Consider the following 11,125-nt stretch of genomic DNA (forward strand, 5'->3'; position numbering starts at 1 on the left):
CTCGTATAAAACATTGTTTAGATTTTTTTTCACAGCTTTGTGATTCAATTTAATTATTTTTAAATCATCTTATTTAGTTATTTCATATATTTTACGTGATAAGGCCACACAGAGGGCCAGAGATAATTACAGACACCTGTGATCATCTGAAATACCAAAAGGGGCTCTAGTTGTCTAGTGATAAATTACATACAATTCTTGAAAGTTACCAAAATTCTGGTAGTTTACTCCATACTTACATCTTTCATTCTTGTGTTGTCAGTTAGATCTGCTGTTTATGACAAGAACAAAATATCAACCAATAAGATAGATACTAAACAGGATATCCACAAACATACCCAATAATTAATACATTACACACTTCTGAGGTTTCACACTCGCTTTCCGATTTCCATAAATCCCTAAGCCCAACATTTTGAACAAAATATCTAATTATGCTTATGCCAAATCATAAACATCCTAAGAATACATCCAGAGCCTAAAATGTCCCTTTAAGTATAGATGAGGCCCCTATGCTGTACATATCTGTGTTACAGCGGCCCCTGCAGTAATACACTGCCACAGCTACAGTGAGGATCAGCACCACAGCGCCACCTACTGGTACCCCGATGTAGTTCCAATACCAGGCCAGCCATGTATCATACTCTATAACACAGATGTGATTAGACTGGTGTTTCTTAAACCTGGTCATGGAGACCCAAAGGGGTCCACGTTTTCTTTTTTGCCCTAGCACTAACACACCTGATTCCACTAATCAACTAATCATCATACCTTAGTGGAATCAAGCGTGTAGTGTTAGGGCAACAACTAAATTGTGCCCCCCTTTGGGTCCCCAGGACCAGGATTAAGAAACACTGGATTAGACCAGTGGTTCCCAACTCCAGTCCTCTAGTACCCCCAACAGCACACATTTTATGTTGTAGTCCCAGACCAAAAAAACCCCCCAGAATTAACTCAATGAGGGCCTGATGATTAATGACAAGTAGAATCATGTGTGCTTGTCCCGAGCTACAATAATAATGTGTACTGTTGGGGGTACTGGAGGACTGGAGCTGGGAACCACTGGATTAGACTCTGCAATATGCTAAAGCCTACAGAGTTCCATATTATATCTACCCAATGTAATCACATGTATTACATACTACTGTATATTATATCTACCCAATGTAATCGCATGTATTGCATAATACTGTATATTATATTTGACAACATAAGCACAGAAGCACACTGTATGAAAAGTGTATGGAGTGGATTATTATGATATCTGGTTTCCTGGGGTTGTTCTGTCATTACTACACTTTACTGTTGTAGATGCAGATTTCCAACTGACTGAGTCGGAGGCGTTGCAGGTTACACTGATGTCTCCGTCTGCTGGTGACAGAGAGAAGTGTATCTGCTGGTCGTCCCTGTACGTCTCATTCCCTCTCTCCCAGGTGTAGGAGAGGTTGGAGCAGACTGACACGTTGCACAGCAGCCACACTGAACAGGACTGGTTGGCCAATAGCTTCATCTTCTTCTGGATCGCCACCTTGGATATAGGCTCTGAGAGAGAGAGAGCGAGAGCAAGAGAGAGAGAGAGACAGAGAGAGAAACAGAGAGAGAAACACAGAGATAGAGAGAGAGAGAGAGAGGGAGAAAGAGAGAGAGTGAGAAACAGAGAGAGAGAGAGAGAGAGAGAGAGAGAGAGCAAGAGAGAGAGAGAGAGACAGAGAGAGAAACAGAGAGAGAAACACAGAGATAGAGAAAGAGAGAGAGAGGGGGAGACAGAGAGAGAGAGAGAAACAGAGAGAGAGGGAGAGAGCAATAGAGAGAGAGAAACAGAGAGAGAGAGAGAGAGCGAGAGAGAGGAGAGAGAGAGAGAGAGAGAGAGAGAGAGAGAGAGAGAGAGAGAGAGAGAATCATTCTAAATGGACCATACCAATACAGGATAAAACTTTGGAATAACACAAAGCAGCCTACCATGGATCTGAAGATGGATGGTCATGGTTGGAATCTAGTGTCCTTCGTTTGATGCGGCAGAAATTAGAGTCTTGCAGTGTCAGTTCTCTGATTGTTAAACTAAAGTTATTGTCGTTCATTTCTAGTCTCCCCTCAAACTGTGATCTTGGTAAGGTAAAGTTATCTTCAAATTCTGCAATGACCATTTTGTTATACTTCCACTCCATTGACTTTAAATCTTTCCTTTCTAAGAGTGAGGGCAGCTCCACTGAGTCCCCCACTCCTTTGTTGAACAACATAGAAATACCCACACCTGAAACACACAAATACACAACATGACATTCTGACATCAATCAATGGTTACACTTACACTACAGGGCTGTTATTACTGTGTATTTATTATTCATGTAAGTACAGTGTAGAAAGTATTGTAGTGACTAATTGTTACACTGTACACAGTGTACCTACAGTGTGCCTACACAAATAATGACACAATAATACACTGCAATGTAAAGTGTTACCCTTGCAGCTTCGTCGGGAGAGGTTGTGTTTTCTCTAGCAGGAGGTAAGCTTGGCTTCTCATATGGTGTTGAGTAAAGCTTAAACCATGTATTTAGATCGCAGGTAGGTAGTTGTAGTTAGGTATTGTAGGTAGTTTATTTAGGTAGTTATTTAGGTAGTTATTGTAGGTTTCCGTAGGTAATTATTGTAGGTAAGTATTGTTTACGGTGGAGCCCGGCGAAGCACGAGGCTAGCTAGCTAGCGGGTAGCTACTGGTAACGTTTATTGGTAATTATCTGTTTAGTGCAACGGTGGAGAGTTGTTTCCAATGTTAATGTGCTAGCTAGCCAACGTTTAATTTTTGCTGTGTTATGAAAGGAACTAGACACGGACATGAATTATCTGTTTAGTGTGTTAACACAATCTTGGTAGTTTGTTGTAACCAAGTATTGGTGCTAAACTGTGTGTTATTGGATGCTAGCATGCTAGTTAGCTATGGCGTCATAGCTAGGCATCGTGGGCTGTTGTGGGTAGTTACTGTAGGTTGGCATTGTTTTTCGGCGGTGCGGGGGTAGTACTGAAGCTAGCTAGCTAGCCGTTCTTCAAACAAAGTCAACACAGTAGCCATTGCTAGCTAGCCAACACGACCAGCTAACTGTACTGTAGTAGCTAAATACAATATACTTGTGCTAGCTAGCCAACGTTTAATTATTGCTGCGTTATGAAAGGAACTAGACACGGACACGAATGATCTGTTTAGTGTGTTAACACACTATAGGTAGTTTGTTGTAACCAAGTATTGGTGCTAAACTGTGTGTTATTGGATGCTAGCATGCTAGTTAGCTATGGTGTCATAGTTAGGCATCGTGGGCTGTTGTGGGTAGTTACTGTAGGTTGGCAGTGTTTTCGGCGGTGCCGGGTATAGCACGAAGCTAGCTAGCTAGCCGTTTTTCGAACAGAGTCAACACAGTAGCCATTGTGTGCTGTACTGTGGCAGCTAAATACAATATATTTGTGCTAGCTAGCCAACGTGTAATTATTGCTGCGTTATGAAAGGAACTAGACACGGACACGAATTATCTGCTTAGTGTGTTAACACACTATTGGTGGTTTGTTGTGACCAAGTGTTGGTGCTAAACTGTGTGTTATTGGATGCTAGCATGCTAGTTAGCTATGGTGTCATAGTTAGCTAGCTGAATAAAGTGGGTTGAGTCTATTCCTTTAAACATTGAACCGCAGTGGTTCACAACAATTCTGATTTCTAAAGGTGGAAGTTGGTAGAGTTTTTGTTCGGGTGGTTCAGTGAAACAATTATAGTTTCTGAGGTAGAAGTTTTTGGTGAGGGAGGCCCTGCTCTCTCCTCTCCCAGATGTTTAGTTCATTTCATTCCGATCTCCTCTGCATTATTGTAGCCATTTGCTACAGCCTGTCAACTATGCCTCTGCCTATCCCTGTTCTCTCCTCTCTGCACAGGCTACACAAACGCCCCACACCGCGTGGCTGCTGCCTCTCTAACCTGGTGGTCCCTGCACGCACCCCACACCTGGAGTTCCAGGTCTCAGGCAGCCTCTGGAACTGCCGTTCTGCTGCCAACAAAGCTGACTTCATCCCAGCCTATGCTAACCTCCAGTCCCTCGACTTCCTGGCGCTGACGGAAACATGGATTACCACTGAAAACACTGCTACTCCTACTGCTCTCTCCTCGTCTGACCATGTGTTCTCGCATACCCCGAGAGCATCTGGTCAGAGGGGTGGTGGCACAGGAATCCTCATCTCTCCCAAGTGGACATTCTCAATTTTTCCCCTAACCCATCTGTCTATCTCCTCATTTGAATTCCATGCTGTCACAGTCACTAGCCCATTTAAGCTTAATATCCTTGTCATCTATCGCCCTCCAGGTTCCCTTGGAGAGTTCATCAATGAGCTTGACGCCTTGATAAGTTCCTTTCCTGAGGATGGCTCACCCCTCACAGTTTTGGGGGATTTCAACCTCCCTATGTCCACATTTGACTCATTTCTCTCTGCCTCCTTCTTTCCACTCCTCTCCTCTTTTGACCTCACCCTCTCACCGTCCCCCTACTCACAAGGCAGGCAATACGCTTGACCTCATCTTTACTAGATGCTGCTCTTCTACTAATCTCACTGCAACTCCCCTCCATGTCTCCGACCACTACTTTGTTTCCTTTTCTCTCTCGCTCTCCTCCCACACTACTCACTCTGCCCCTACACAGATGGTAATGCGCCGCCGCAACCTTCGCTCTCTCTCTCCCACTACTCTCTCCTCTTCCATCCTATCATCTCTTCCCTCTGCTCAATCCTTCTCCCTCCAATCTCCTGATTCTGCCTCCTCAACCCTCCTCTCCTCCCTTTCTGCATCCTTTGACTCTCTGTGTCCCCTATCCTCCCGGCCAGCTCGGTCCTCCCCTCCAGCTCCGTGGCTTGATGACTCATTGCGAGCTCACAGAACAGAGCTCCGGGCAGCGGAGCGGAAATGGAAGAAAACTAAACTCCCTGCCGACCTGGCATCTTTTCACTCCCTCCTCTCTACATTTTCTTCATCTGTTTCTGCTGCTAAGGCCACTTTCTACCACTCTAAATTCCAAGCATCTGCCTCTAACCCTAGGAAGCACTTTGCCACATTTTCCTCCCTGCTGAATCCCCCCTCTCTCTCTCTGTGGATGACTTCGTCAACCACTTTGAAAAAGAAGGTTGACGACATCCGATCCTCGTTTGTTAAGTCTAATGACACTGCTGGTCCTACTCACACTGCCCTACCCTATGCTTTGACTTCTTTCTCCCCTCTCTCTCCAGATAAAATCCTGCGACTTGTGACTGCAGGCCGCCCAACAACCTGCCCGCTTGACCCCATCCCCTCCTCTCTTCTCCAGACCATCTCCGGTGACCTTCTCCCCTACCTCACCTCGCTGATCAACTCATCCTTGACCGCTGGCCATGTCCCTTCCGTCTTCAAGAGAGCGAGAGTTGCTCCCCCTTCTCAAAAAAACCAACACTCGATCCCACTGATGTCAACAACTACAGACCAGTATCCCTTCTTTCTTTTCTTTCCAAAACTATTGAGCGTGCCGTCTTTAGCCAACTCTCTTGCTATCTCTCTCAGAATGACCTTCTTGATCCAAACCAGTCAGGTTTCAGGACTGGTCATTCAACTGAGACTGCTCTTCTCTGTGTCACGGAGGCTCTCCGCACTGCTAAAGCTAACTCTCTCTCCTCTGCTCTTGTCCTTCTAGACCTGTCTGCTGCCTTTGATACTGTGAACCATCAGATCCTCCTCTCCACCCTCTCCGAGCTGGGCATCTCCGGCGCGGCTCACTCCTGGATTGCGTCCTACCTGACCGGTCGCTCCTACCAAGTGGCGTGGCGAGAAGCTGTCTCCGCACCACGTGCTCTCACCACTGGTGTCCCCCAGGGCTCAGTTCTAGGCCCTCTCCTTTTCTCCCCTATACACCAAGTCACTTGGCTCTGTCATATCCTCACATGGCCTCTCCTATCATTGCTACGCTGACGATACACAACTAATCTTCTCCTTTCCCCCTTCTGATAACCAGGTGGCGAATCGCATCTCTGCATGTCTGGCAGACATATCAGTATGGATGACGGATCACCACCTCAAGCTGAACCCCTGGCAAGACGGAGCTGCTCTTCCTCCCGGGGAAGGACTGCCCGTTCCATGATCTCGCCATCACGGTTGACAACTCCGTTGTGTCCTCCTCCCAGAGTGCGAAGAGCCTTGGCGTGACCCTGGACAACACCCTGTCGTTCTCCGCTAACATCAAGGCGGTGACCCGCTCCTGCAGGTTCATGCTCTACAACATTCGGAGAGTACGACCCTGCCTTACACAGGAAGCGGCACAGGTCCTAATCCAGGCACTTGTCATCTCCCGTCTGGACTACTGCAACTCGCTGTTGGCTGGCCTCCCTGCCTGTGCCATTAAACCCCTACAACTCATCCAGAATGCCGCAGCCCGTCTGGTGTTCAACCTTCCCAAGTTCTCTCACGTCACCCCCCTCCTCCGCACACTCCACTGGCTTCCAGTTGAAGCTCGCATCCGTTACAAGACCATGGTGCTTGCCTATGGAGCAGTGAGTGGAACGGCACCTCTGTACCTTCGGGCTCTGATCAGTCCCTACACCCAAACGAGGGCATTGCGTTCATCCACCTCTGGCCTGCTGGCTCCCCTTCCTCTGCGGAAGCATAGTTCCCGCTCAGCCCAGTCAAAACTGTTCACTGCTCTGGCACCCCAATGGTGGAACAAGCTCCCTCACGACGCCAGGACAGCGGAGTCACTCACCACCTTCCGGAGACATTTGAAACCCCACCTCTTTAAGGAATACCTGGGATAGGATAAAGTAATCCTTCTACCCCCCCCCCAAAAAAAAAAAATTGTAAAGTGGTTATCCCACTGGCTATAGGGTGAATGCACCAATTTGTGAGTCGCTCTGGATAAGAGCGTCTGCTAAATGACGTAAATGTGCCCTTGAGCAAGGCACTTAACCCTAATTGCTCCTGTAAGTCGCTCTGGATAAGAGCGAGCGTCTGCTAAATGACTAAAATGTAAATGTAAAATGTTACCCATCAATGAATAGATAATAATGGATTTAATTTAAATAGCACTGTTCCATGTTTCATTTATACTGTATGACATTTAAAATATCCACATTTAACATATCTTTACATATTTGAGTGTGTGGGTCCTATACTTTAGTTTATTAAAGTCCACTCCTCCCCCGCATTCAGCAGAACAGGATGAGATTACAGGACAAGAGAAGTAGGGGTGGATCTTTATCAATAAATGCACCTTGGCTCACGTCTAAGTACAAATCAACTATGTGGAAATGCAAACATTTTGGATCCATGAAAAGCTCTATATAAAAACCATGTATTATTATTATTATTACTATTATTACTACTATTACTAATATTTTTATTATTATTATTATTATTATTATTATTGTTATTAGTATTATTATTATTGTTATTATTATTTTTATTATTATTACTATTATATATATATATTTTTATACTATTATTACTATTATTTGTATTGTTACTATTCTTTTTATTATTACTAATATTACTATAATTACTATTATTATTATTATTATTACATCATGTTTTTACTGTGTAATTATGCACCAGAAATGTATCATACACTCCATGGGCAACAATCAATTATGTATTATTAACCTTTAAAAAATGTATTCTTTCATTAATTATGAAAAAAAGAATGCAGTTACAATGACGCAAACTTTAATATGTAGGACATAACAGCAGTTGTTCTTGTCCTGCAGTGGAGCTTATTACTTAAGAGTTATTTGGTCATACTTTATTTGGATGGTACCATATATAGTGCATTCGGAATGTATTCAGACCGCATGACTTTTTTCACATTTTGTTACGTTACAGCCTTATTCTAAAATTGGTTCAATTGTTATTTTTCCCTCATCAATCTAAACACAATACCCCATAATGACAAAGCAAAAACAGGTTTTTAGAAATGTGTACAAATTAATTACAATTTAAAAACTGAAATATTCAGTACTTTGTTGAAGCACCTTTGGCAGCGATTACAGCCTCAAATCTTCTTAGGTATGATGCTACAAGCTTGGCACACCTGTATTTGGGGAGTTTCTCCATTCTTCTCTGCAGATCCTCAGGTTGGATGGAGAGCGTCGCTGCACAGCTATATTCAGGTCTCTCCAGAGATGTTCGATCGGGTTCAAGTCTGGGCTCTGGCTGGGCCACTCAAGGACATTCAGAGACTTGTCCCAAAGCCACTCCTGCATTGTCTTGGCTGTGTGCTTAGGGTTGTTGTCCTGTTGGAAGGTGAACCGTCGCCCCAGTCTGAGGTCCTGAGTGCTCTGGAGCAGGTTTTCATCAATGACCTCTTTGTACTTTGCGGCGTTCATCTTTCCTTCGATCCTGACTAATCTCCCAGTCCTTGCCGCTGAAAAAAAACAACATAGCATGATGCTGACACCACCATGCTTCACTATAGGGATGGTGCCAGGTTTCTTCTAGATGTGACGCTTGGCATTCAGGCCAAAAAGTTCAATCTTGGTTTCATCAGACCAGAGAATCTTGTTTCTCATGGTCTGAGTGTCCTTTAGGTTCCTTTTGGCAAACTCCAAGCGGGCTGTCTTGTGCCTTTTACTGAGGAGTGGCTTCCATCTGGCCACTCTACCATAAAAGCCTGATTGGTGGAGTGCTGCAGAGATGGTTGTCCTTCTGGAAGGTTCTCCCATCTCCACAGAGGAACTTTGGAGCTCTGTCAGAGTGACCATCGGGTTCTCAGTCACCTCACTGACCAAGGCCCTTCTCCCCTGATTGCTCAGTTTGGCCAGGCGGCCAGCTCTAGGAAGAGTCTTTGTGGTTCCAAACTTCTTCCATTTAAGAATGATAGAGGCCGCTGTGTTCTTGGGGACCTTCATTGCTGCAGACATTTTTTGGTAACATTCCACAGATCTGTGCCTCGACACAATCCTGTCTCAGAGCTCTACGGACAATTCCTTCGACCTCATGGCTTGGTTTTTGCCCTGACATGCACTGTCAACTGTGGAATCTTATATAGAGACAGGTGTGTGCCTTTCCAAATCATGACAAATCAATTGAATATACCGCAGGTGGACTCCAATCAAGTTGTAAACACATCTCAAGGATTATCAATGGAAACAGGATGCACCTGAGCTTAATTTCGATTCTCATAGCATAAGTAAGGTATCTGTTTTTTCATTTTTAATATATTTGCAAAAATTTATAAAAACCTGTTTTCGCAATGTTATAATGGGGTATTGTGTGTAGATTGATGAACATTTGTATTGATTTATTCCATTTTAGAATAGGGGTGTAACGTAAGAAAATGTGGAAAAGGGGAGGTGGTCTGAATACTTTCCGAATGCACTGTAGATGATCTACAGATGGTCATACTATCAACAAACTATATGTTGAAAAGCAACTGCTTGCTAAGTTTAAGTTAAGGTTAGGTTTAGAATAATGGTTAGGGTAAAGGTTAAGGTTAGGATAAGAGTTAAAGTTAGAGTTAAGGCTAGGGTTAGGGTTAGTAGATAGTTAGTGGAAATGTTATTGACAGTTATTGAACATCTACAAATCATCTACAAACTACCTACTTGGGACTATCCAAATAAAGTGATAGCGAGTTATTTTTGTAAGGGACGCCTTAAAAACATTGGATACAATCCAGTATCACCTTAAATATAATGAATGACATGCATCTAGAACATGATCGTAAGATCTCCTGCTTTCCAGAGGCACTGCAAAAGCTATTGATCCAACCACACCATCACAGACGGAATGTGTTTCATAAAAAAATGCATTATCAAAACACCATATATGTTTGTCTGAATATAGTCAGAGGTGTTATCACACAGTAATAAAGTAAATGTTTTGAGATATCCAACCAATCACTGACAAGGCACTTCCCAATCAACACACACCATGTACAAACCAACAAGGAAGTTAACCGTTGAACAGTTTTCCTAACTTTATTATACAAGCAAGTACATGTAATAGATACAAAACATGAACAGGAGAAAGTAAAGAATCCATACAATACTAACCATAGTGGAGGATAGAGAGTAGGAGTATTCCCTGTTTGGAGAAGCAGGAGAGGGGACCACCAGACATCTCTGTTAGGTGTTGTGTGTCTGTTTCCTCTGGCTGTACGTCCTCCCTATCTCTCTGTGACTGACTGGTAGCTAGCTAGACTCACCAAAACACACAGAGAAGAGAGAGAGAGTAGAGAAGGGAGAGAAGAGACTTATTTTGATGAGAGCTGCTGTTCTAAAAAAGACTGCCTGTATGTTAGTTGAAAAGGAAGTCACAATCTATCTGAAAATACCACTTCACTCAGCTTGAGAGTTAGAGAATGAGGAGTGCGTGTTTGGGGTCTGTTACTGCGGTGATCAGGCTGATGGTATAAGAACGGTGTGTGTGTGTATTTTCATGTAGGCATCGTATGCCTGCAGAAGGGTTTGCATGAGTTATCCTGCATGCTCATTGTTCAGTGTGTTTTTTGTGAGGAAGTGGGTCCTAGCTTACTGACAAAGGCCCCCTTCTACGTTTCATGTAACATATTGTGTCACTTCCTGTCTGGTGGTCTCCGTGACACAGACACAGTCTGTCTGTCTGTCTGTCTGTCTGTCTGTCTGTCTGTCTGTCTGTCTGTCTGTCTGTCTGTCTGTCTGTCTGTCTGTCTGTTTGTTTGTCTGTCTGTCTGTCTGTCTGTCTGACCACATAGATATAAACACAGACACAGAACCCCCCTAACTGGAACAGTGATGCCATTAGTCATTAAGACCTTGTCTGTAGGATGGTGAGAATATGAGCAAGACCTGATCAGGTAGTTTACACGTGGAATGTAGCACAGTAATGGAATAGGGTTGTGGGTTCGATTCCCTCAGGGGACCATTATGAAAAAGTATGGAAATCTATGCTTACTTGAACGACCTCTTTGCAATCACATTTCAGTTTTTTAAAACACACAAGACATTTGTGTGTGTTGGTTGTAGAACTACAGCAGGTTAATGTTAAAGTATAGTGAGAGGCCCTTGCTTTCTTAGATGAGGGGGCGGTTATAAAATGTTGCACATCACTATTTTTATCAGAGAAAGGACGTCACGTGTCTCAAGTTCTTGATATGTATTTCTG

General features: G+C 43.8%; 1 pseudogene; it reads right to left on the reverse strand.

Moving 5' to 3' along the window:
* Positions 1 to 1,183: 1,183 nt before the first annotated feature.
* On the reverse strand, positions 1,184 to 10,273 carry LOC123483857 (annotated as a pseudogene).
* Between the last annotated feature and the right edge of the window lie 852 nt (positions 10,274 to 11,125).

This window comes from Coregonus clupeaformis, unplaced genomic scaffold, assembly GCF_020615455.1.
Source record: "Coregonus clupeaformis isolate EN_2021a unplaced genomic scaffold, ASM2061545v1 scaf0156, whole genome shotgun sequence".
In the NCBI taxonomy this organism is placed as follows: domain Eukaryota; kingdom Metazoa; phylum Chordata; class Actinopteri; order Salmoniformes; family Salmonidae; genus Coregonus; species Coregonus clupeaformis.